The following is a 25,076-nucleotide window of genomic DNA, read 5'->3' as shown; positions in this document are numbered from 1 at the left end:
AATCCAGGCATCTGTAGTTTTAAAAGCTGCCGGGCTAATTCTAACGTGGAGGCAGGATGGCGAATCACAGCTCTCTTAGCATCCTATTTCAGAGATAAGCTGACACTTAGGTAGAGTGTCAGCTCTGGCTACTTTTTTCTTTGCTGGGCTTACCCTGGGCAAATCATAGCCTCTTTGAGATTCATCTATTCCCTCCTCTGTACAGAGGGGTTAATAGCACCTACCTCTTAAGAGAGCTGTGAACCTGCCAAGTCAATCATTTGCATTGCCTGTAACATAGTCAGTGCCTGGCTGTAGCACTGATGGGTTATTTCTCTTTTTATGATGTCTTCAAGTTAGGTGCTGCCCTGTCCTTTTTCTTTTATTTTGTGCCCAGGGATTTTAGTGTGAGTTGGATGACCAGATTTCTAACATTCAACTGTGAGAGAAGATGTACTAAATGAAGGAGAAAGGTGTAAGGTTAACATTTTTGCAAAATGATTGCATAAAGTAAGTTTGTCTCCAGAGTGCCCACCCCCAGTTCTTCTCCCTGGTCCCTAAGGCTTTTTGGACAGGATTTGAGGCCCCTGGAGGCCTCAGTCCCAAGCACCATCCCCAAAGAGGATGGAGAGAGGATTGTTCTGTAAAATTTTCCTTTCATAAGTGGTTTCACCGCCATTACAAAGTAAGACTTTCCATAGCTTTCCTGCCAAAGTATGTTCTGTTGGTCTCTAGATGTAGCCTGTGTGGTCTTTTCCTATGGGTAGACTCTCAGAGACGCCACCCATTCTATCTTCCTTTTGCTGTGATGAAGGGGGCTAATGCTACATAGCGTGGCTGGGGCAAGAGTGAGTCCTCCCAGGCACAGTTCAGCAAAGAACCCTGTCGCCTTGCTGCCATTGCCTCAGCCGTGCTTTGCTGAGCACAGCAGAAATGTCAGTGGAAGAGAGAAGGTTCAGTGCAAATGCATCACCGCTCCAGGAAAAATCGTCCACAACAGGTTCTTCGTAATAAGAAGAAATATGTCTCTCTCAAAAGATTTGAGACTCAGAGATTGGCAGTGGTGCTCTGGAACAGCTGAAACTGGGTTCCAAAAAGATGCTCAGAGATCTAAGTGACAGCTGCTGGGAGGAGCCCACGCCTTCCCAGTGGTTGTGATAGAATTGTAACTCAAAGGGTGTTGCCTTGCCTTTCCAGAGAGACTGGCTCTCCATTAAGATGGAAAACAAACAGTGCTTTCAAATCTGAGCCCTAAATGGATTAATCTAAAAAGTCTAACAGCAGTTCAGTTTCTGAAAGTCAAGCTATTTTAAGAAGCAGTATATTATCCCAAAGAATTTTTCAATGCAATGACAGCACCTGGATGTCCTAGACACTGACTCACTTCATAATTCAATAAGAATTTGCTGTCCCAATGAGCATCTGTTTCTTCTGCTTTACCACAAAATACATCATAGGGGCAGATCTTCCGAACTGCAGACACTGACTCGTGATGAAACTACTTCTCATACAGGCACTTCTGCATAGCGTGATCCAGGGTGAGTAGCTGCCCAGATTTAATTGTGTGTCCTGTAAACTGTATGACCAATTCACTCTACATAGAAGCTTTATTGCAAAATTAAAAACTGGATTAATACCAAGCTATTAATTCCCATAGCTTGGTATTAATTAATGGTTTTTCCTGTGGTCATGTATGGATGTGAGAGTTGGACTGTGAAGAAAGATGGGTGCCAAAGAATTGATGCTTTTGAACTGTGGTGTTGGAGAAGACTCTTGAGAGTCCATTGGACTGCAAGGAGATCCAACCAGTCCATTCTGAAGGAGATCAACCCTGGGATTTCTTTGGAAGGAATGATGCTAAAGCTGAAACTCCAGTACTTTGGCCACCTCATGCAAAGAGTTGACTTATTGGAAAAGACTCTGATGCTGGGAGGGATTGGGGGCAGGAGGAGAAGGGGATGACAGAGGATGAGATGGCTGGATGGCATCACTGGCTCAATGGACGTGAGTCTGAGTGAACTCCGGGAGATGGTGATGGACAGGGAGGCCTGGCGTGCTGCGATTCATGGTGTCGCAGAGTCGGACACGACTGAGCAACTGAACTGAACTGAACTGAACTGATAGAAAATTAATGTTGATTCAATAATATTTATTTATATATGCATATTATGACATCAACATTAATTTTTATTGTTTTCATAAAACTTATTTTAACAATGCTTAATCACTTCTGCTGAGTCAACCTCGCAGTACAACTAATGAGGTAAAATATGTCAAGTCCTTAGCTATGCCTGACGTTAAAATAAGCTGTCAAGAAATGATGGTTCTCATTTTATCAAGGGAAGATTTCAATTTTTTCAAAAGATAAAGACATTTTGGAAATGACTGGGCTGATTATTTAGAAATCTCAGTATCCATGAAGTTCAGGTCTAGATATTCACTGACACTGTCATTTTGATTGGTTTGCCCTTTCTTGAATGACGAATAGTATTAACAGCAACTGCTGCAGGTATTGGCTTCCCAAGCGGCACTAGTAGTCAAGAATCGGCCTGCCAATGCAGGAGATGAAAGAGATGCAGTTTTGATCCCTGGTTTGGGAATATTTCCTCGAGTAGGAAGTGGCAACCTGCTCCAGTATTCTTGCCTGGAGAATCACATGGACAGAGGAGCCTGGCAGGTTCCAGTCCATGGAGCCACAAAGAGTCAGACATGACTGAGTGACTGAGCACGTCGACAACAACTGCAACTATTATTCTAAATAATAGGCTGAAAGTAGTCATGATGGTCATAATTGTAGTTGGCATCATTTATTCCTGCTTCCTCAGTGTCCTAGCCCCCTAATATTGAAAATATCTAGATTATCCTTTAGATAAATATCCCTCCCAATTGGCTTTGGTCTTGGTTCAGATGTCAAATTGTACACCCTCTTTTGGAAGGTGACCCAAAGATAGTGGGACTGATTAATCCTTACAGCAACACCTTGAAGATACCATGCAATGATACCTGTGACTTAACTGGAAACTCTCCTATCTCCTGCTTCCATCTAAAGCTTGGCCATTCAGCCTTATCCTTTGATTTTTGTCAACTGTCTATCTCAGAGCTACTCAATATATTTTCTTTTTTCATAAGTTAGCAAAGTGATTTGCTTTGCTTGGTAATCAAAAATCCCTAAGTAATAAGAATTTTCCGGGCAAGAGTACTTGTGGATTGCCACAAGTGGGTTTCCATTTCCTTCTCCAGGGGACCTTCCTGACCCAGGGATCGAACCCAGGTCTCCCACATTGCAGGCAGACGCTTTACCCTCTGAGCCACCAGGGAAGCCCTGATAATAAGATAATACTAGTAATAGAAGCTCTGATTGTCATCATTAGTTTTTTCAAAGTCATAGTAGTAATAGCTACTGTTTACCTGCTATGCATTATGTTCTGGGCACTATTTAAAGAATTGTCTTACTGCACCCTCATCAATTCTGTGAGGGAGGGAATATACACTGTTCTCATCCCCATTTGCAGATAAGAAAACTATAGGTCAGAAAGATCAAGTAATTTGCCCTTAACCAGCAAGCCTATAGCCAATGCAGCATCTTCAACTATGGCACTGACAACCTCAACCACTATGCTCCTTTCCTATTACGTGACTCGGACGGGATGTGTCTGGCAATGTGCTAATCACTTTGTATCAATTAACTCTTAGTTTTCACAATCCTGTCTCAGTATGGGTTCTGCTTGCAGCTGTACAAATGAAGAAACAGGGGCTCAGATGAGTTCAATGCTTCATTCAAGGTCACTCAGCTCCTAATATTCCAGGGCAAAACCATCCATCAAGGAAGGTCCGAGCCTGTTGGCACAGGGATGAGGAGAAGCAAGCAGAAGGTCTGTCCAGACTTAACCTCACTCACTGTTAACAGAACAAAAGAACCTTTAAAAGATGTCAAGAACCAGGCTGCATTTGGAGGATTCCCAGGAGGCTTCAGCAAAAAGGGAAAACGTCCTTGTACTTAGATAACTTTAAAATTCTCATTTCTAGACCAGGTTTTTTTTTTCCTTCTTTGAAATTCCAGGCCTGATTAGGTCATGCTCTGGACTTGAGTCGGCCAAGGGCCATGGTTTAAATCACTGTGATCCTGATGACCCTACATGAACATCTTAAAAGGATAAATCTATTTATTTTACTGAGATAATGGAAAATAAAGCAATCCCTGCCCTTTCCAGGAGACCTTGCTTGCCAAGTTGATTTTCATAACATACTTTTACAGTTGATTTATCTTTTCTGAAAAATGATATTTAAAAACCAAAAAAAAAAAAAAAGAAGAAGAAGAAGCCCTCAGTGGTGCTTGTGCCAAAACCAGTGGTGAAAGCCAAGAACACATCATGGTCCCTATTACCAGAAATGGCAGGTTGATGTGTTTCCACACATAGGAACAAAGGCCACCAAATTCCACTGAGCCTGGAGAAACTTGAGTGGCTGTATTTTCAGGGCTGTGTCAGAAAATGAATGATGTAGAAGGCACTCATGTGGTTGCTGTTTAGCCTCCACCACAACCACCAAATCCCAAAGTCCCACCAGCATTTATGGCCATCACCCCCAAACTTCTAGGTCTATGGGTTGGAAATTTGAAATTTGTGCCCAGAAGGTGTGTGCGTGCTAACTTGCTCCAATCGTGTCCAACTCTGTGACCCTATGGTCTGTAGCCTACCAGGTTCCTCTGTACATGAGATCCTCCAGCAAGAATACTAGATCCTCCTCCAGGGGATCTTCCTGACCCGGGGACTGAACGCGTGTCTCTTACGTCTCCTATATTGGGAGGCAGGTTCTTTACCACTAGCGCCACCTGGGAAGCCTGTGCCCAGGAGGTAGATAGGGCCTTTTTGAGAGCAGTATCTGTCTGGGATGACTTTCTAGAGGATGCTGATGGGAGTGGTGTAGAAATCTAATCAAGCTGGTGACAGAAGAACAAAAAATTTCTCCTTTCCTTCTGTAGCAGTTATTTCTAAACCATACCAACTTTTCATAATGTTCAGAAGAATGGAAGGATGATATTGTCATTGGACTACACAAAGGCGCCCCTGCCAGCAGATGGGGGTCATTGAACACCATCTTGGAAACTGGGTACCACTTAAGACTGGCTGCTATGTAAGCCTTAAGGACAAAAGTCCTTAACATGGTCCACAGGGACCAGCTTGCCTCCCCAACTTCCACTGCTTTTTGCTCTCTGGGCTCCTTCTTACACTGGTCTTTTTTCAGTTCCTCGCATGTACCATGTCTGCCTTCTCTCCCCGTCTGCCTTTGCACGTTGTTGCTCCCTCCCCTGGAATGCCAGTGTATCCCTTTGCTTCATCACGTCCTCTTCATCCTTTTAAGCTCAGCTCCAACAACACCTCCCCCAGGAAGGCTTCCCAAATCCCCTAGACAAGGTCTGGTCTTCTGGTCCCATGTACTTTATTGGTAATAATTGAGCTGTCAATTAATTCATCCATCGTTCATTAATACTTACAGGAGTTTAGGGTCTGACTTGTGCTCTCTGGGAGCTCATTTCACAAAGTCAGACCCAGATTCCAGGTTTCTTCACACAGAATCCTGGGTTCATACTCTTCATAACTGCTTTGTAATCCCTATTCCTAGGGGGAGAAAAATGGCTGTTATTGTACCTTGTCCTTATACAAGGCTCTTTTCATTAGTTAAAAATAGAATCATGCTGATTTTCCAGACTGAGCATCTAGCCTATATTTTTGCTTCCAGGCCCCCTGCATGAACCACAAGAAAGCACTTTCATTAGAGTTCGTTATTTTCTTCCCTTACCCATTTGATTCTTATTTGCCAGCAAGCACAGAGTTTTAAAAGTTACCAGCAACGCTGTTTGTCACATGTTTTGTTTGGAGATCAAACCCTGCTGCTGGAATCCACTGAGGGGAAGAGTAAGAAAAGAGAACTGTCTACTTTTCCCAGGCATTGAGGTTTGGCATACTGGATGGGCTACTTGGGGCAGAACTCTTGGTCCCCTGCTCTTTATTTCACTCACACACGTGCGTACACACACACACGCGCGCGCGTGCATGCACACACACACTCCTTTGATTTATTTGCTAGGATGATGTCAATGGAAATTACAGGATCATATGAGCACGTGTGCGTGCGTGTCTGTGTGTGTGCATGCGTATGGTTAAGGCCAGTAGGGATGTCTGAGCTGAGCCTAAAATGGAATTTAAATATGTCTGTAGAAGGCTCTCCCACCCCTCACTGGGAGGGAAGGGGGATGGGAGGACCCCATAAAGTCAGATGCAGGCTGTGCCTTAGTTCTGTGGAAAGGAGGCTCCTAAGGGGAAGAAGGAGAAAGTGTTTGTACAACAGACTCCATGACCCTTGAGGGCACAAGCAGGTCCTTTGGGAGGTCCAAGTGACTCTGTGTTACTCTGAATGGGGGAGGGAGGCCATCATCTCACTTTGGAGTGGACTAAACTTGGAAGGCAGCAGCTTGGGAGTAGTGGCAGGGGGCACACTTGTGTGGGCATTGCATCGAACTAATGTCAGCAGCAGCTCGGAGGCCATGTGGTGAGTTCTGAGGGTGCAGGTGGGTGGGGAAGAGAAAAACCCAGTGGCTGCGACTGGATGCATTGTATCTGTGGTAGTTGATTGATTTATGATCACCTGGGAGACACCCCCAGGGGTCACTGGGCCAAGAGGCTGAAATCTCATGGGGGCTAAGATCCTATGGAAGAAAGAGCCAGGGATGTGTGGGAATGGCAATAATAGTGAGCTTCATCTAGTTACACACCAGAGAGGCTGAGAACCTCTGATTTGTATAAAATAATCCCCTAAAGTTGGAGGCTAAGAGAGACTTTAGGTCATATAGATCAACCCTTCACTATACTGAGGGGGAAGAAGAACCCAGAGAGAAAGGCAAGTTTTCTGAGGGTAGACAGCTAGGATAGAGATCTGAGTTCCGGCCTTGCTGTCTCCTGGTACCTAAAAGAGTTTGGAGTACTTAGGTAGATCTCTGATACTTTCCTAAGATACTTCCCTGAGACTTGGAGGGAGGATGGACTGATAAGAGACAAGCAGGCGTCTAGGTGGGGTGGCTCCACGTCATGTGGCTGGAGGGGCAGAAGAAAGCCAGCATGCCTGAAATGTCTCCCCCAGTGGCATACCCTGAATTCATGGATGCCCTTCTTCAAGGTCATTCCTTTGGCTTATAAGCCTGTGCTTAGCAAAGATGCTTTACTGGAAGAGTTAGACCCCATGAGTAAGCATGGGAGGGGTTGAAGAAGGGATTAGCAGAGATGGCAGGCCTGGGTGAGGCCTGGGAGGGGAGGTCCATAGAGAAACAAGAGATGCTAAAACGGGGAAGAGGTGGAAATGAAGGACAATGACAAAATGGATCACTTCCCATTTTCACTGGGCCCCAAGCCCATTTCCCAGGCTCCCTCCAGGAGGGTTTCAAGTGGCCCACTGAGCATCAGCCATGTGCTAGAAAATCCCCTTGCCCTAGTTAAGTGGTGTCCTAGTCTGACCTCATGCTTAGATTCTTAAGCCTTGCTTCACTGTAAAGAGAGACAGGGAGGAGAAGAGGAGAGAGGAAAACAACATGAAAAAAAGAGGGAATAGAGGAGGAGAGCAGAGGAGGGTCCTGAGACCCAGAGAAAGAGCAGGCATGGGCCATAAATTGCTTCCAGGGTGTAAGGAACCACAGACACCCACTTTCTAGACCTTCTGGGGCCACTGTTTAATAGCATCCAGCCATCTGGCCACAGGTGGGCCTCTCACCTGACTCCCATTACAGCTCCTTGCCTCTGGAAACAGGCATGATTTATGGGCCCCTCTGGGCTCACGGCCAGACAGCCACCTCTCACCCATCTCATCTCTGCTGACCGCGAGTTGCCCTTCTTCTTGTGCGAGGTCCAGCAGGTGGATTTGAATTTCTAATGACTGCAGACACCTGCATTTCCTGGAGGCTCTTGCCGTGGTGATGGAGAACAGACCCAGACTGTACCCAGGAGGAAGAACACAGCCGAGGAAATATGAGAGACAGAGTCGTTGGAGGCATGAAATAGAACTGAAAGTGTGCTCCTTGTTAGGTTTCATTAACTGTTTACGTTTCCCTGGCTGCATTCCGCTGGTCACCTGCCCAGAAACACTATTGGAAACACAAACCTTAAATAAGATCAGGTTTTCCAATGAAATATGATAAGAAGGAGAGGGTCCAGAGCGAAATCACAGGTAAGTGGGCCCAGTCCACCAGACGGACATTCAGGAAGATCCCGGTGTCAATGCAGCTCTGGTCCAGCCTGACTTATGGCTGTCCTGAGGCTCTGGGAGCCCCGCTGTGAAGGAGATGGGGTAAAGTAGGTTTGCAGAGCCTAAGAGAGGCATGCACAGACTTGGATTTATGGGTGGAGCGGAGATCCCTCCCAACCTCTAAGTCCTTTAGAGAGTAGCATACTTTCCCTGATGACAGTTCTGCTGCAGCTCATGGAAACTTAAGACTGAAAGTTAAAGGGCCACGGTCAAGTCAGCAGTGCAGAAGGAATGGAAGACTTTGTTACAAGGTCCTAACTCCTCCAAGTGCACCACAATTCATGCTGCTCATCGCCAACCTGCTTAGCAGAGAGTAACCCCTTCATTCCTAGGAAGCTTGGTTTGAAAATGCTCTCAGTCAAGTCAGGCTAAGTCCTTGGTCCCAATTTTCATGGGTCAGCAGCTCCCTGCTGTTATTGCTGCTTTAGTGGAAGTTCAGGTCAGTTGCTCAGTCGTATCCAACTCATTGTGACCCCATAGACTGCAGCACGCCAGGCTTCCTTGTCCACACCAACTCCCAGAGCTTGCTCAAACTCATGTCCATTGAGTTGGTGATGCCATCCAACCATCTGATTCTCTGTCGTCCCCTTCTCCTCCTGCCTTCAATCTTTCCCAGCATCAGGGTCTTTTCCAATGAGTCAGTTCTTTGCATCAGGTGGCCAAAGTATTAAAGCTTCAGCATCAGTCCTTCCAATGAATATTCAGAATTGATTCCCTTTAGGATTGACTGGTTTGATCTTCTTGCAGTCCAGGGGACTCTCAAGAGTCTTGTCCAACACCACAATTCAAAAGCATCAGTTCTTCAGCACTTAGCTTTCTTTATGGTCCAACTCTCACATCCATACATGACTACTGGGAAAACCATAGCTTTGACTAGATGGACCTGTGTCGGCAAAGTAATGTCTCTGCTTTTTAATATGCTGTCTAGGTTGGTCATAAATTTTCTTCCAAGGAGTAAGCATCTTTTAATTTCATGGCTGCAGTCACCATTTGCAATGATTTTGGAGCCCAAGAAAAAAAAGTCTGTCACTGTTTCCATTGTTTCCCCATCTATTTGCCATGAAGTGATGGGACCGGATGCCATGATCTTAGTTTTTTGAATGTTGAGTTTTAAGCCAGCTTTTTCACTCTCCTCTTTCACATTCATCAAAAGGCTCTTTAGTTCCTCTTCACTTTCTGCCATAAGGGTGGTGTCATCTGCATATCTGAGGTTACCCTTCGTGAATCTCTGCTGAGCCTGTTGGGAGAACTTTCCCCCTATCAGTGGTCTTGCCTATGGTCTTAGAGGAAAGATCTGCTCTTACTCCTCTAATTCGTTGTACATAGACCAGCACCACTGTCATCACTGGGATAAGTGGCATCATTGGGTCCCTAGTGGAAATGCTAAATCTTAGGTCCCTGTCCCATTCCTCCTAGATCAAAATAGAGCATGCTGGGGCTCCGCACTGAGTCTGGTTGCCTGCAGGTTGGATATACAGAGGCGGCAGTAGTTAGACTGGCTTTGGTATGCAGCAGTCCAGGCTGTTTTAGTGTGTAACTTCTAACTTTTGTCTCTACTCCTTTGACCGTTCTGTTCATGAGCCCATCATGCAAATACCAGCTAATGTAAACTGGCTGTCTTCTTGGATGTTCGATGCCTATCCAATGGTAGATGCTTTCTTATCCAGCATGATCACATTTTCTAGTACTCCTTGGTGCCCACTCCTATATGCCCATTCACATGCCTCCCGTCATTCAGTCCTTTTCATTTCAGGCTCATGATCAGCCAGCAAGGTCACTTGCCATGGTCCATAATCTTGATATATTCTCACCCCAGGTCACTTCTTCCTCACAGAGCAGAGGATTAAGTGCACCACCCAAAGCTCCACCCATTGCAAACATTTTCCCTCAGCTCTGTCATTCAGGTCCATTCCATGATGCCTACAAGATGCCCACCCTCCATTTTCCAGCTCGAACGCATATACCTAAATGTCCCGTTGTAACCCAAGCATGGGACTTTTCTCCATCAGGTGGTTGTATTGGGAATTCTCCCTGAATGTCTGTCATAGGTGCATGCTGAGAGACAGTTACTGAGCAATCATGGAGGATGGCATGGGAGTCTGGGGTTTGTGTCCATGAAGCTTGATTGTGCCCTCTGGGCCTGCTTGGGATCCATTTGGGATGTGCCATTTCCATCTTAGAATGACCTGCTATGGCTCTGTGTAATTTTATGACTTGGAGAAAAAAGTGAAGTGAAAGTGTTAGTCGCTCAGTTGTGTCCGATTCTTTGTGACCCCACGGACTATAGGCTCCTCTGTTCATGGGATTTCCCAGGCTATAATATTGGAGTGGGTTGCCATTTTCTTCTCCAGGGGATCTTCCCAACTCAGGCATCAAAACTGGATCTCCTGCATTGCAGGCAGATTCTTTACCATCTGAGCCACCAGAGAGGCCCCTGGTGATAGAACTCAGCTCAAGATTACTTGATATTCCAGGGTCAAATGTCCCTGTCCACCAGGGCTCAGTAATAATCTATATGTTCCTCAGAAAGCAAATGCTGCAACTGACATGGCCTTGGTCCAGACCCTAGAAGCTTAGGTTGTGATTCTCCCACTGGAGTTTGCTATAAGACCCTTAGTGCATCTTTTCCCATCGCTGACACTTCCGACAGCAGATAGTCTCCCAGATCATATCCTCCACGTGGCAGAGCTACTTGGGTTCTGAGTCCAGAGCCTAGATGGACTATAGATTCCTTTCTTGCTCCAGGCCCCACACAAAGCAGGCTATCTTTCAGATTTCCTGGGATACAGGCTGGAGTAGTATTGCTAGATGTGGAGTGTGCTGCCTCCAAAACTCATCCCAAAGAGCCCAAGAGACATTATACTTCTTCATTCTAAGAGATGAAGAACGCAGCAATTTGTCTTTTACCTTGGACAGTGTTTCTCAGCCTGTCCCTGATCTTTGGACCCAGAAAACTTAACCAATGTGCAATACCCCTGCATCTTCCTACGGTTTATCTCTCATCATCTTCATTGAGTTGTTTCACCAATGCCTCAAGTGTGCTAGCCAGCTTTTATAATCCTTGCTCTGTCATTGATAGAATGGATCAATGTGATATTCTGCAGAATTTCTACATGGTCCAGATTTCTTTTGACTATATGATGACACCATGAGAATTAACAGAGTCCTAGGACAATACTGTAAAAGTATACTACTGACCATTCCATGTGAATGTAAATTGTTTCTAATTCTCTTCTCTGATTGGGATAGGAAAGAACTCATTGGCTGCATACCATTTACCCAAGTCCATGTTAAGCTGCTGTAGCAAAAGTACCAAGACAACCACTATTGAAAGTACTTGTTTAAGCATGTGATAGATGACAGTCATGCTAGAGTATCCGTCTGGCTTCTTCAGGGGCCTGACTGGTGAATTAGATTGAGACAGACCACCATGACTGCATCGTTAAAATCCTTACAGGTGGTACTAAACATCACCATTCTCCAAGAATGTGATCCTGGTTTTGATTCATTATCTTGGGGAACTAAAGTTTCAGAGGGGAGGACAATTTTAGGGGCTTTTGTTCAGTCTTTCTATTATCATGATTATCAATATCATGATAAAACAAGGATTTCATGTTAGAGTTCAACAGCTGAGTATGTCAATCCTAATCAAATATTTGGAGCCCAGAAAAATGATCACTGGATGGGTGATCCATAGACCCACTGTAAGCTGGCCTTTGGCCAGAAGTCAACTTATTAGCCTGCTGAGATATACCTCAAACAGGTAGCTCTGATGTTATTTCAGGTCTCCAGATCTTAGACTCTGTGTCCAGTAACCCTCAAAATGTATGAGCGTTTTTATTCCCCTAGTCCACAGTCATCTGAGTAAGAGGTGATAAGTATTTTTAGGGAAGTATCAAAGGAATGATTATAACATATACTTGCCATAGTGTTGCTTTTTATTTCCTTTTGGGGACCCATCCACCTCTGGAGCCAGGTTCTGGGTAAGAAAACGGGCTCACGTGCAAGAATTGAGTTAGATTCACAACTTCTGTTGACGTAATCACCCTCAGCCTCTTGCTCATCTGTTCTTGCCTCTTTTGATTGTATACATTAAGCAGCACCCTCCATTTCAGCCTGTTCTTTTGTCTCTAAGGAATACCATGTTCTATTAACTATATCCACAACTCCTTGAGGGTCAAGCCCCCTTCTTTGCCCCTCCAATTTTATTGATTGTGGTGGTTATTGTGGGGTCCCCTCATTTCTGGTGATTAATAACTATCTTCTGGACTTTATTGCTTTGAGGCCTTATTATGCCCACTGCTATTAGTAAGCCAAGTTTTATGACATATTTCTTATAATCAACCTCAGCCTATAGAAGAAACTTACCACTGAATGTCTTCAGTTCAGTTCAGTCGCTCAGTCGTGTCCAACTTTTTGCGACCTCATGAATCGCAGCACGCCAGGCCTCCCTATCCATCACCAACTCCCAGAGTTCACTCAGACTCATGTCCATCGAGTCAGTGATGCCATCCAGCCATCTCATCCTCTGTCGTCCCCTTCTCCTCCTGCCCCCAATCCCTCCCAGCATCAGAGTCTTTTCCAATAAGTCAACTCTTTGCATGAGGTGGCCAAAGTACTGGAGTTTCAGCTTTAGCATCATTCCTTCCAAAGAAATCCCAGGGCTGATCTCCTTCAGAATGGACTGGTTGGATCTCCTTGCAGTCCAAGGGATTCTCAAGAGTCTTCTCCAACACCACAGTTCAAGAGCATCAATTCTTCGGTGCTCAGCCTTCTTCACAGTCCAACTCTCACATCCATACATGACCACTGGAAAAACCATAGCCTTGACTAGACGGACATTTGTTGGCAAAGTAATGTCTCTTCTTTTCAAGATGCTACCTAGATTGGTCATAACTTTTCCTCCAAGGAGTAAGCATCTTTTAATTTTACATCTGCAGTCAGCATCTGCAGTGATTTTGGAGCCCAAAAAGATAAAGTCTGACACTGTTTCCCCATCTATTTCCCATGACATGATGGGACCAGATGCCATGATCTTCGTTTTCTGAATGTTGAGCTTTAAGCCAACTTTTTCACTCTCCACTTTCACTTTCATCAGGAGGCTTTTAGCTCCTCTTCACTTTCTGCCATAAGGTTGGTGTCATCTGCATATCTGAGGTTATTGATATTTCTCCCGGCAATCTTGATTCCAGCTTGTGCTTCTTCCAGCCCAGCGTTTCTCATGATGTACTCTGCATATAAGTTAAATAAGCAGGGTGACAATACAGTACTCCTTTTCCTACTTGGAACCAGTCTGTTGTTCCATGTCCAGTTCTAACTGTTGCTTCCTGACCTGCATATAGGTTTCTCAAGAGGCAGATCAGGTGGTCTGGTATTCCCATCGCTTTCAGAATTTTCCACAGTTTATTGTGATCCACATAGTCAAAGGCTTTGGCATAGTCAATAAAGCAGAAATAGATGTTTTTCTGGAACTCTCTTGCTTTTTCGATGATCCAGCGGATGTTGGCAATTTGATCTCTGGTTCCTCTGCCTTTTCTAAAACCAGCTTGAACATCTGGAATTTCACAGTTCACGAATCCTGAAGCCTCGCTTGGAGAATTTTGAGTATTACTTTACTAGCATGTGAGATGAGTGCAATAGTGTGGTAGTTTGAGCATTCTTTGGCATTGCCTTTCTTTGGGATTGGAATGAAAACTGACCTTTTCCAGTCCTGTAGCCACTGCTGAGTTTTCCACATTTGCTGGCATATTGAGTGCAGCACACAGCATCAACTTTCAGGATTTGAAATAGCTCAACTGGGATTCTATCACCTCCACTAGCTTTGTTCATAGTGATGCTTTCTAAGGCCCGCTTGACTTCACATTCCAGAATATCTGGCTCTAGGTGAGTGATCACACCATCGTGATTATCTTGGTCATGAAGATATGTTTAGTACAGTTCTTCTTTGTATTCTTGCCACCTCTTCTTAATATCTTCTGCTTCGGTTAGGTCCCTACCATTTCTGTCCTTTATTGAGCCCATCTTTGCATGAAATGTTCCCTTGGTATCTGTAGTTTTCTTGAAGAGAGCTCTAGTCTTTCCCATTCTGTTGTTTTCCTGTATTTCTTTGCATTGATCGCTGAGGAAGACTTTCATATCTCTTCTTGCTATTCTTTGGAACTCTGCATTCAGATGCTTATATCTTTCCTTTTCTCCCTTGCGTTTCACTTCTCTTCCTTTCACAGCTATTTGTAAGGCCTCCCCAGACAGCCGTTTTGCTTTTTTGCATTTCTTTTCCATGGGGATGGTCTTGATCCCTGTCTCCTGTACAATGTTACGAACCTCCATCCATAATTCATCAGGCACTCTCTCTATCAGATCTAGTCCCTTAAATCCTTTTCTCACTTCCTGTGTATAATCATAAGGGATTTGATTTAGGTCATACCTGAATGGTGTAGTGGTTTTCCCAACTTTCTTCAATTTCAGTCTGAATTTGGCAATAAGGAGTTCATGATCTGAGCCACAGTCAGCTCCTGGTCTTGTTTTTGTTGACTGTATAGAGCTTCTCCATCTTTGGCTGCAAAGAATATAATCAGTCTGATTTCGGTGTTGACCATCTGGTGATGTCCATGTGTAGAGTCTTCTCTTGTGTTGTTGGAAGAGGGTGTTTGCTATGACCCGTGTGTTTCCTTGGCAAAACTCTTATTAGTCTTTGCCCTGCATCATTCTGTATTCCAAGGCCAAATTTGCCTGTTACTCCAGGTGTTTCTTGACTTCCTACTTTTGCATTCCAGTCCCCTGTAATGAAAAGGATATCTTTTTTTAGGTATTAGTTCTAAAAGGTCTTGTAGGTCTTCATAGAACTGTTTAACTTCAGCTTCTTCAGCGTTACTGGTGGGGGCATAGACTTGGATAACTGTGATATTGACTGGTTTGCCTTGGAGATGAACAGAGACCATTCTGTTGTTTTTGAGATCTTCATTTCATCAGCATGTTTTTAATGGCCATTGTGAATAGCGCCTTCTCTAGGTCCTTCCATGGAAATAGATTTGTGATGCATCTTCTGTCCTCATGTAATATATCCAATTCAAAATGCCTATTTCCCTGAGCCATTTAACCCCACTGATTTCCACAGTACCTCAGGCATTACTACTTGGTCAGCATGGGCTAGTGTTTTCCCCATATTTTTAGGAGTTTTCTTTTGCTTTTGTTTCTAGCCACTAAGTTATGTCTGGCTCTGCCACCTCATGGACTGTAGCCCTCCAGGCTGCTCTGTCCATGAGATTTCCCAGGCAAGAATACTGGAGTGGGTTGCCATTTCCTTCTCCAGGGGATCTTCCCAACTCTGGCATCAAACCCATATCAGCTGCATTGGCAGGGGGATTCTTTACCACTGAGACACCTGGAAAGCCCTTTTTAGAGTTACCTACTAGCAAATTTGCCCATACCCTAGGGTTGTTGCCAAGGCATTAAATCCATTCCCAAAGAGTACTCCCAGTTAAGTGAACTGTTGCTTATCTCTTCTTCTGTTCTGTACTCCTTGATCCAGTCAGTGCCAGTGAAGTTGCTCAGTTGTGTCCGACTCTTTGCGACCCCATGGACTGTAGCCTACCAGGCTCCTCCATGCCTGGAATTTTCCAGGCAAGAGTCCTGGAGCAGGTTGCCATTTCCTTCTCCAGGGGATCTTCCCAACCCGGGGATTGAACCCAGGTCTCCCGCATTGGAGGCAGACGCTTTACCGTCTGAGCCACCAGGGAAGCCCTACTCCTTGATCAAGCGCCCTCAAAATCCAGTCCCACGGTTACTTCCCTGGCTACTCCTGCTACATGCTGCTTAATTCTTGCAGCCCCATTGGCATTTGTCTCTTTCTTCCCTCATCATGTTCTAAACTGGGATTAGGATGGAACTTAACCCTGTTTTCTGGCCTGGTAGCCAGGACAGGCCTGAGCGAAAGTCCTGAGGAGGACCCTTACCTTCTTGCGGTGGGAAAACACCCACACTATTTCTTCCCAAGGATGGAGCTCTGGTTCTTAACAGGAACAGATGAGCCATCTCTGAAGGCTCAGGGGATTCACGGAATTCAGTGGAACCACATACTTTGGGAGGATCCATACAGATGAGTCAATCTCAGGTTCAAGAGTTCAAGTTTTTCCAGGCAGGACACTGATAGCATAGCATAGTAGACCAGCCATGACTAAGCATTCCGCTGTCTTTGAAGCCAATAAATATCAGAACCTGAGTTTGTTTCTCAGTTTAATCCACTCTCCTACTGCAGGAACTACCAAAGAGGACCACTGGCTTTCACACTTAGTATTTAAATTTGTTAATTATACTTAGTTTCTCATTATCCCTCTGCAGGGCATCAGATCGACTTAGTAACCGGCTGATTCCATTGTCCTTAAATGTGCTGTTCCTCCATAATGAATAAAAGCCTAAATCTTCATCCCAGCCCAGGCATTCTCCTCCACTAGGAAGTACTTCTAAGTAGCCACCTGGGAAATCTTTAGCAGTTGGGTTGCCACCTTGTGCCAGGGTTATCTATACTGCAAATACCATTGGGGAATGGGGCTTTCCTTGCCAGCTCTGTGATCTAGAACCACAACCCCCTCTTACCACCTCTTGTTTTTTATTATTCCCGGTACTGATTGTATTGGTTGGTTGCAATACAATATTGATTGTATTGGTGTCTAAGAAACAGACACCAAGCAAACTTAGAAGTGCCAAATAGAATTCTTGGTGGTAGCACCTCCCTTGTGGTCCAGTGGTTGGGGATCTGCCTGCCAGTGCAGGGGACCCAGGTTCAATTCCTGGTCCAGGAGGATTCCACAGGCCCTGGGGCAGCTGGACCAATGGACCACAAATACTAAACCCCTGCTATAGAGTCCTCACCTCAATAAGAGAAACCGCCGCAATGAGAAGCCTGCACACAGCGACTAGAGAGTACTGTCTGCTTGCCCCAACTAGACAAGCCCATGCACAGCAACAGAGACCCAGCACAACCAAAAATAGGTACGTTGAAAAAGAATTCTTGGTGGTAAAGCCTATGAAACATAAAAGGGAGAGAAGCAGGATTAGGCAGGGAGAGCCTTCAGACTGCTATGTAGGTCTGACCTGGTGAAAAGCAAGCAGAAACACAGGAGGATGGGGTAGGAGACCTTCCGACTGGTATAGCATTGGTTGTTGTGGTAGGGAACACTAGAGTCGAAATGGCCTGCATTCAAGTAAAAAAGGTCAGGCCCCCATACCCTCACCAACTGGGAATAATGTGGCTTGAGTTTGAATGCTGCAATGAGATCATTTCTGGGTGGGCTTCAGAGGGTCCATGTATATTCCAAAATTATAAGCAAAAATCAATATGTGTGTGTATTTTTCTAGGATCCATAGTTTTCCACTAAATTTTCAAAGAATTCCCCGATACCCCAAAGGTAACGTGACATTGGTGTGAATTCACTTGATCATCCAAGCATGTTCTCCTGGCCCCTGCCATATGCCCTCTTTCCTAGAAAGTGGGTTATGTATTTGTGTGCTGGCCACACGGGACTTCTTTGCGCTCCTTGTGCGCTCTAAGCTCATTCCTAGCTCTCAGCCTTTATGTTAGCCGTTCCCTGTGCCTGGGATGCCCTTTCCTCGGAGGCTCTCATGATGTTTTAATCTGGGTTTCAACTTCAGCGTCACCTTCTCTCTTCTTAGAGAGGCCTGCTCTGATTCCACAAACTGAAGTACCTTCCTCCATCCCTCCTAGACTATTTCCCTGCTTTGTTTGTAGCATAGCACTCTCCCATCTGATCTGCTCTTCTTTGTTTGTTATATATCTTTGCCCAGTAGGATGTAAGCTCCATGAAGACAGGAATCATTCTGTCTTGTTCACCATGCTGTCCCCATAGCCTAGAATGTGGCTGACATGTAGGAGACACTCAAAGTGTTTTCTTTTTTTAAAACTGAAGTATACTTGATTAATAATGTGTGAATGTCTGCTGCCTAGCAAAGTAATTCAGTTATACGTATATATACATTTTTTTCATATTCTTTTCCATTATGCTTTTTCACAGGATATTGAATATAGTTCCCTGTGCTATACAGTAGAAGTTTGTTGTTGATTCATTCTATACGTACCAGTTTGCATCTGCCAGTCCCAGCTCCCAGTCCATCCCTCCCCTAGCCCCCAGCCCCTTGGCAATCACAAGTCTGTTCTCTATATCTGTGAGTCTGTTTCTGTTTCGTAGATAAGTTCTTTTGTGTCATATTTTAGATTCCACATATAAGTGGCATCATATGGCATTTGTCTTGCTGTTTCACTTTTAAGATAATCTGTAGGTCCATCCATGTTGCTGCGAATGGCATTATTTTATTCTTTCAAAATGTTTCCTTAAAGAATAAATGCTTGTCTTCTCTATCCATTAAAATATTTTCCCATGTGTCCTTTTCTTACATTTTTGTATCTACTTTATAAAATATATGTATAATTATTAATAATCCAGACATCCAAAAAACTTCCAGACTATAACAGAACCCTATGTACTAGCCTCAAAGAGAGACAGCTGTTAACATTTGGCTTCAATTGCTTCAATATCTCTTTTACTTGTTTAATATTGAAGCTAAACTTTCATATATCACATTTTGTGACACCCTTCATTCTTTTCTTTTTTTATGGCTATGCTGGGTCTTTGGGTTCTTCATTGCTGTGTGTGAACTTTCTCTAGCTGCAGTGGGTGGGGCCCCTCTCCAGCTGTAGTTCGCAGGCTTCTCACTGCGGTAGCTTCTCCTCTTACGGAGCACAGGCTCTGGAGTTCGCAGGCTTCCGCAGTGGCATCTTGCGAGCCATGGGCTCTAGCGTGTGGGCCCCGTAGTCGTGGTGCATGGCCCTAGCTGCTCCACGGCATGTGGGATCCCAGACAGGGATGGAACCGTTGTACCCTGCATTGTAAGGTGGATGCTTAACCGCCGGACCACTAGGGAATCCTGATACCCCTTCTTTTCAATGGTAACTACTGCCTTTAAGGTACTGTATGTCATTTCCATGGGGTCGCAAGAGTCAGACATGACTTAGCAACTAAACCACCACCACTACCGTGTCAATTCTACCTATTTTTAATAGTTTGATGATGTTTGTATTCACAAGTAACATATGCTGTTTTTAACTGAAGTGTAGTTGATTTACAAAGCTGTGTTAGTTTCAGGTACAGCAATGTGATTTGCATATATGTGTGTATATATATCCTTTAAAAAATTATTTTCCACTATAGGTTATTACAAAATAGTGAATACAGTTCCCTATGTTATACAGTAAATGTTTATTCTCTATTTTGCGTATGGTAGTATGTATCTGTTAATTCCATACCCCTAATTTATCCCTCCCTGCCTTCTCCTTTGGTGACTATCAGTTTGTTTTCTATGTCCATGAGTCTGTTTCTGTTCTGTAAATAAGTTCATTTGTACCGATTTTTAGATTCCACATATAAGTGATAAAATATTTGTCTTTTTCTCTCTGACTTACTTCATTTAGTCTGATCACCTTTAGGTCCATCCATGTTGCTGCAAGTGGCATTATTTCATTATTTTTTATGGCTGAGTTATATATATATATATATATATGATGGAATATTACTCATCCTAGGTGGTACCAGTGTTAGCGAACCTGGCTGCCAATGCAGGAGACATTAAGAGATGCTGGTTCAGTCTCTGGGTCAGGAAGATCCCTGGAGGAGGAAATGGCAACCCACTCCAATATTCTTGCCTGGAGAACCCCATGGATGGAGAAGCCTGGCCTGCTGCAGTCCATGGGATTGCAAAGAGTTGAACATGACTGAAGCGACTGTGTGCTAGTTGCTCCGTTGTGCCAACTCTTCGTGACCCCACGGTTACTATAGCTCACCAGACTCCTCTGTTCATTTGGGTCATATGGCACCTCTATTTTTAGGTTTTTAAGGAACCTCCATGCTGTTTTCCACAGTGACTATACCAATTTACATTCCCTCCAGCAGTGCAGGAAGTTTCTCTTTTCTCCACACCCTCTCCAGCATTCATTATTTGTAGACTTTTTGATGACGGCCATTCTGACAGGTGTGGGATGATATATTACTATAGTTTTGATTTGCGTTTCTCTAATAACTAACGATGATGAGCACTTTCTATGCTCCTGTTAGCCATCCATACAACATATGCTATATTTATATGTCCTAAGATTCTATATAAATATGTGCATACCATATATATCTGCTGGTTATTCAGAGCTATTTAAATACTTAACACTATTGTTAGGGCACAGACTGAGTTCTGGAGTCGTCTTAACTGTGAACTTATTGCTGTACTGGACAATACAATTCCTTATTGTTTAAGCCAGGTAAGTTGGGTTTGCTGTTATGTGCTGCTGAAAGCCTCTTTCCTGTGACAGTCTCACTTTATTAAATTTCTCACCGTTGGGTCCTTAAACTCTAGCAGTTTTCATTTGGCTGCAGATTTACCGACTGTGTAGACACTTTTAGTTTCTTCTAAAGATCATCCAATTCAGAGATCTTTTGTGTTAGTCATTTCTTGCTGTGGAACAAATTTAGCAGTGCCAAGCAACACGATTTGTTATCTTACCCAGTTTCTGAAGGTCGGGGATCTGGGAGCAGCTTATCTGGGTGATTCTGGCTAAGGGGACTCTTGCTAGGTTGCAGGCAAGTTGCTGCTGAGGGCTGCAGCCACCAGAACGGCCCCAGAAAGGAGGATGTGCTCCCAAGCTCCTTTGGGGGACTGTTGTCAGGAAGCTTTGGTTCCCTTCCATGTGAGCTTTGCATAGTTGACTTCTCCCAGAGTGGGTGATCTGACAGAGAGAATGACAGAGAGAGAGGCTGAGAGAGAGGAGAGCAGTCCTGCGCAGCTCACCGCCATGCATCTGTCCACGCCTATGCGGTTAGCAACAGGGATAACGCTCACTTTGCTCCCGTATTTTTCCTCAACCTATATACCATGATCATTGATCCCATCCTTTTTACCTCCTTGGAGCCTCTCAAGCCGCTTCTCTCCATCCCGTTGCATACTGCATGTTGTTGCAGAGAGGGGAAACTGGGGCACCAACCATCCAGTCACTGACCCCCCGGCTCTTTCCATGACCCCCATGAACCAAGTTCATGGTTCTCAAGGCCTGCCTGCACCTGTAGCCTCCAAGTACATGGTCTTTCTCATCTCTTGTCCTCTACTCTCCCTTCCCTCTGTGTTTCTTCAACTCTGAAGTTCAATGTCGCCTTCTCAGGTTAACTTTTCTGACCTTCAGATCCCCTGGTTACACGCCTCTGGGATGTTCCGTCTTTTGGCAGGATCTTTCGTTGCGGTGCACAGACTCTCTAGCTGTGTCACGTGGGCTCAGCAGTTGCAATGCAGACTTCATTGCTCTGTGGCATGTGGGAGCTTAGTTCCCCTGACTCGGGACTGAACCCATGTCCCCTGCATTGCAAGGTGGATTCTTAACCATGGACTGCCAAGGAAGTCCCCTTCCCTACAGTCTTTAACAAATGTCAGAATATTTCTTTCTTTAGCACCTGGACTGCGTCCTCTCAGGTCACACCTCTCAATTTGTCTTTGAACAAATGCACACTCTGCCCCTAGACCTCCAACTGGAAGCATAACTGTTCAAGGCAATATATTTTTCAGACACACGTTGGCTTCAAATCAGTACAGGAACATAACCTAACTTCCATCACCAGAGCTGTGGGAAATGGTCCCTATTTCAAAATGAAACTCTAAGATTAGGTGTTCATAACAGTCACCCTTGATTGAGCTATCATTATGCAGGCCAGCCTCATTTTAATCTCCCCAGAATGATAAGGCAGCTCTCACCTCCCTTTTACTGATGAGGAGAGTGAGACTGCTCCTTTCCTGGTGGCTCATATGGTAAAGAATCTGTCTGCAATGCAGGAGCCCCAGGAGATGCAGTTTCAATCCCTGGGTCCAGAAGATCCCCTGGAGGAGGAAATGGCAACCCACTCCAGGATTCTTGATTGGAGAATCCCATAGACAGAGGAGCCTAGTGGGCTACAGTTCATGGGGTTGCAAAGAGTCAGACACGACTGAGTGACTGATACTTTTCACTTTCTTTCAAAGTGAGACTTAGAGGAGCCAATGGACTTGTCCAAGTTCACCCAGCTGGTAGGTAGTAGAGCCTTGGTTCATGCTGGGACCTGGTGCCATTTTCATGCCAGGACCTGGTGCCATTTACATGCCACCATACCCTGCTGCCTTTCCTCGGAATTTTTCTGTTTTGGTCCTTTCCCCACCCAAAATAGCTCAACTATATGTCAAAATGGTGCAACTACATGTAACTCTTGAGTTAGTCATTTGGACTGGGGTCCCAGTTTTTGTCAGAGTTCTTTATAAAGCTTTGCAGCTCATGGCATAGCAGAAATTTTGATTTAAATTGAAGTTTATAAATACACACATGAAAATCAAGAACTGATTCCCCCAAGAGATTCAAGAGTGCAGTGACTGCGAAGGAAGGAAGCACGCCCTCTTTCAGCGAGTTCCATTAAGAATGACATAGAGCAAGAAGAATGTGGCCGCGGAAAGAACCACAGACTCACCTACCCGCTTGCCCAGCTCCCGGTGGAAAGGGAGCGGAGCTGAGCCAGGAGGCACAACATCATCACTTGTTGTGTAGGTGAACAGCCGGGATTCATTAAGGCTGGAGACTTCCATGGTGGGGCCAGTTAGAGCAGGCTCTGGTGGAAGGGCCCTTTGTCTTTCCCCCAGACCTACCCTTCTCCATCTCTGGCCCTGGGTGACTTGAACTTTGTGTTTCATAGGGCTGATGAAAACCAAACATAATGACCAGCAAGCAGTGCTTACAGACGGGTCTCACCCTAGCTATTCCCTCTGGCTTGCCCTCGATGGTGTCTGCTCAAGCTGCTGATCTGAAAAAGTTACAGCTTGGAGACTGGGGAGCTGTTGTCATTCACAAGACAGCCTCCACTGCGGTTTCTTTCCGTGTATTCACATGCAATCAGCCTCCCATGGCAGTGGAAAAAGGTCCAGGTTTTTTAGAGTGCCTCATCCTTTCATGTGAAAATTAGTGGGGATTGTGACTTGTAATTAAATGGGTGGCCTGACTCCATCTACTACAGCCGATTGTTGATTTCTGAGTGCTCATTATAAGAAGATAATTTTTAATTCCAGGTATCGTTCCCTGTTCCCCAGCATGGCACTTTGCCTCTGTTACATCCAGCCTTTCTAGTGATTTATTCCTCCCAGAAGTGGGTGTAGAAAGTGAGGGCAGGAGGGGGAGAGAACCATAATAAAAATAGTGTTTTCTGAGTACTTAGTGTATTTTAGACACTGTTCTGAGCTCTTTACTCCAACCCCATGGGGGCAGGTACCATTATTCTCCTCACTTAACAGATGAGAAAACTACAGCCATCATAGGTGAAATAACCTACTGAGGTGTACACAAGTAGCTAGTGGTCCACCTGGATTCAGCACGAGGCAGTGTGAGCCAGAGCAAGTGCTCTTAAGACAGAAATAGAAAAAAAAAGGGGGGGGAGGGTCCTAAAAATATCCATCGTGCATTTTATAGCCTAGACTCAATCACTGTACGTAGCAAACCACTTTCCCCAAACCCAACAAATATTTGGTGAATTTCGATGTTAACTTGTAAAGATCAGTGATTCTAAAAAACCTGGGTGTTTGCAGATCCCTATGAAATTTTGAAGAAGGCCATGACTTCCTCTTGCTCCAAAAACTGCATGAAAAATTTGCATATCATTTCCAGAGGTTCAAAGGCCCTGTGAAAAGTCCTTCTGGTAGACCCCATGGAACCTGGGTCAAGAATCCTGATTTAGAACAACACTAAACTCTATCAATATGAAAAACAGAGTTAATGGAAAGAGAGGAAGCTAAACTTTCGTGGGAAAACGGAAATTTATGTAGGGTTGTATGACCTCAGACAAACTACCCACCTTTTTTGTATCATAGTTATCGCTTCCTTCTTCCTCTCCCAGTCCAAGTTTACTGTCAAGTTCAACAAGGTAATATCTGATCGTTGCTTTCAGTTCCCCAGAGGAATGTGCCCCACTCCTTTCTGAGAATTCCTTTCCAGGTTCCCTAGTCCTAGGAAATTTGCAAACCCAAATTAGTGACATTATTCCTGTGGGCATTCCAAAAATAGATGTGAAGGCTTGTTTCCAGTCCCTTAAGCCTGGAGCAGCAAAGACTTTCAGTAGAGACTTCTTTAGAGAGTCACATGCATCACCTGGGGCCCCGCCCTTGTGGGCTAAATTGCTGTAGGGATGAAGCTGCTGCGTAGGTTTATGTGTGTGTGTGTGTAGGTGAGGGGAGACAAGGGAAGAAGGAAGTGGCATTGTCAGCTAATGGGATAAACAGATTCCTAAGAGGCTGTAATATTGAGGCAGGAGGTAGAAGCTTTCCTCCCACCCTGCACTCCACCAGGGTAACGTGATTGGAGATTCATCCCTAAGCACAGAAACTCCAAGAAGAGATGAGAACAAATAAGGGAGGAGGCTAAGCCCTGCCCAGTCCACGTATTTCTTGTTCTCAAAGTCCGAAGACCTCCCCTATCACACATGTGCAGGAAAGCTCCTTGGAGGTCAGAGGGGAGTGATGCTAACTAATGCTAAGCTACCCATATGCCTTTTTGGTAAAATCCATCTAGGCTAAGAGATGTATGCATGCACACACATGGGAGGATCCTGAGATATACCAAATACGGACTGTGAACCAGGCAAATCAAAATGATTGGCTACAGAAAACCCTGGAAGAAATACCCTATAAAAGTCATTCAAACTGCCACAAGGGCACGACTCAGTGACTCTCTCTCGGAGTCCCCTCTTGTGTCT

At 44.7% G+C, this 25,076-nt stretch overlaps 1 protein-coding gene and 1 non-coding gene across 2 annotated transcripts in view; one reads left to right on the top strand and one right to left on the bottom strand.

Moving 5' to 3' along the window:
* Window positions 1-25,076, top strand: part of PAMR1 (peptidase domain containing associated with muscle regeneration 1) — a 193,211-nt gene that overhangs the window by 84,250 nt on the left and 83,885 nt on the right. The window lies entirely within an intron of this gene.
* TRNAW-CCA (transfer RNA tryptophan (anticodon CCA)) lies at window positions 15,936-16,007 on the bottom strand. The gene has a single exon. It is a non-coding gene; the product is annotated as a tRNA-Trp (tRNA).

The sequence above is a fragment of the Ovis aries genome, chromosome 15, assembly GCF_016772045.2.
Source record: "Ovis aries strain OAR_USU_Benz2616 breed Rambouillet chromosome 15, ARS-UI_Ramb_v3.0, whole genome shotgun sequence".
Taxonomy (NCBI): Eukaryota; Metazoa; Chordata; class Mammalia; order Artiodactyla; family Bovidae; genus Ovis; species Ovis aries.
This window is presented reverse-complemented; position numbering and strand designations above follow the sequence as displayed.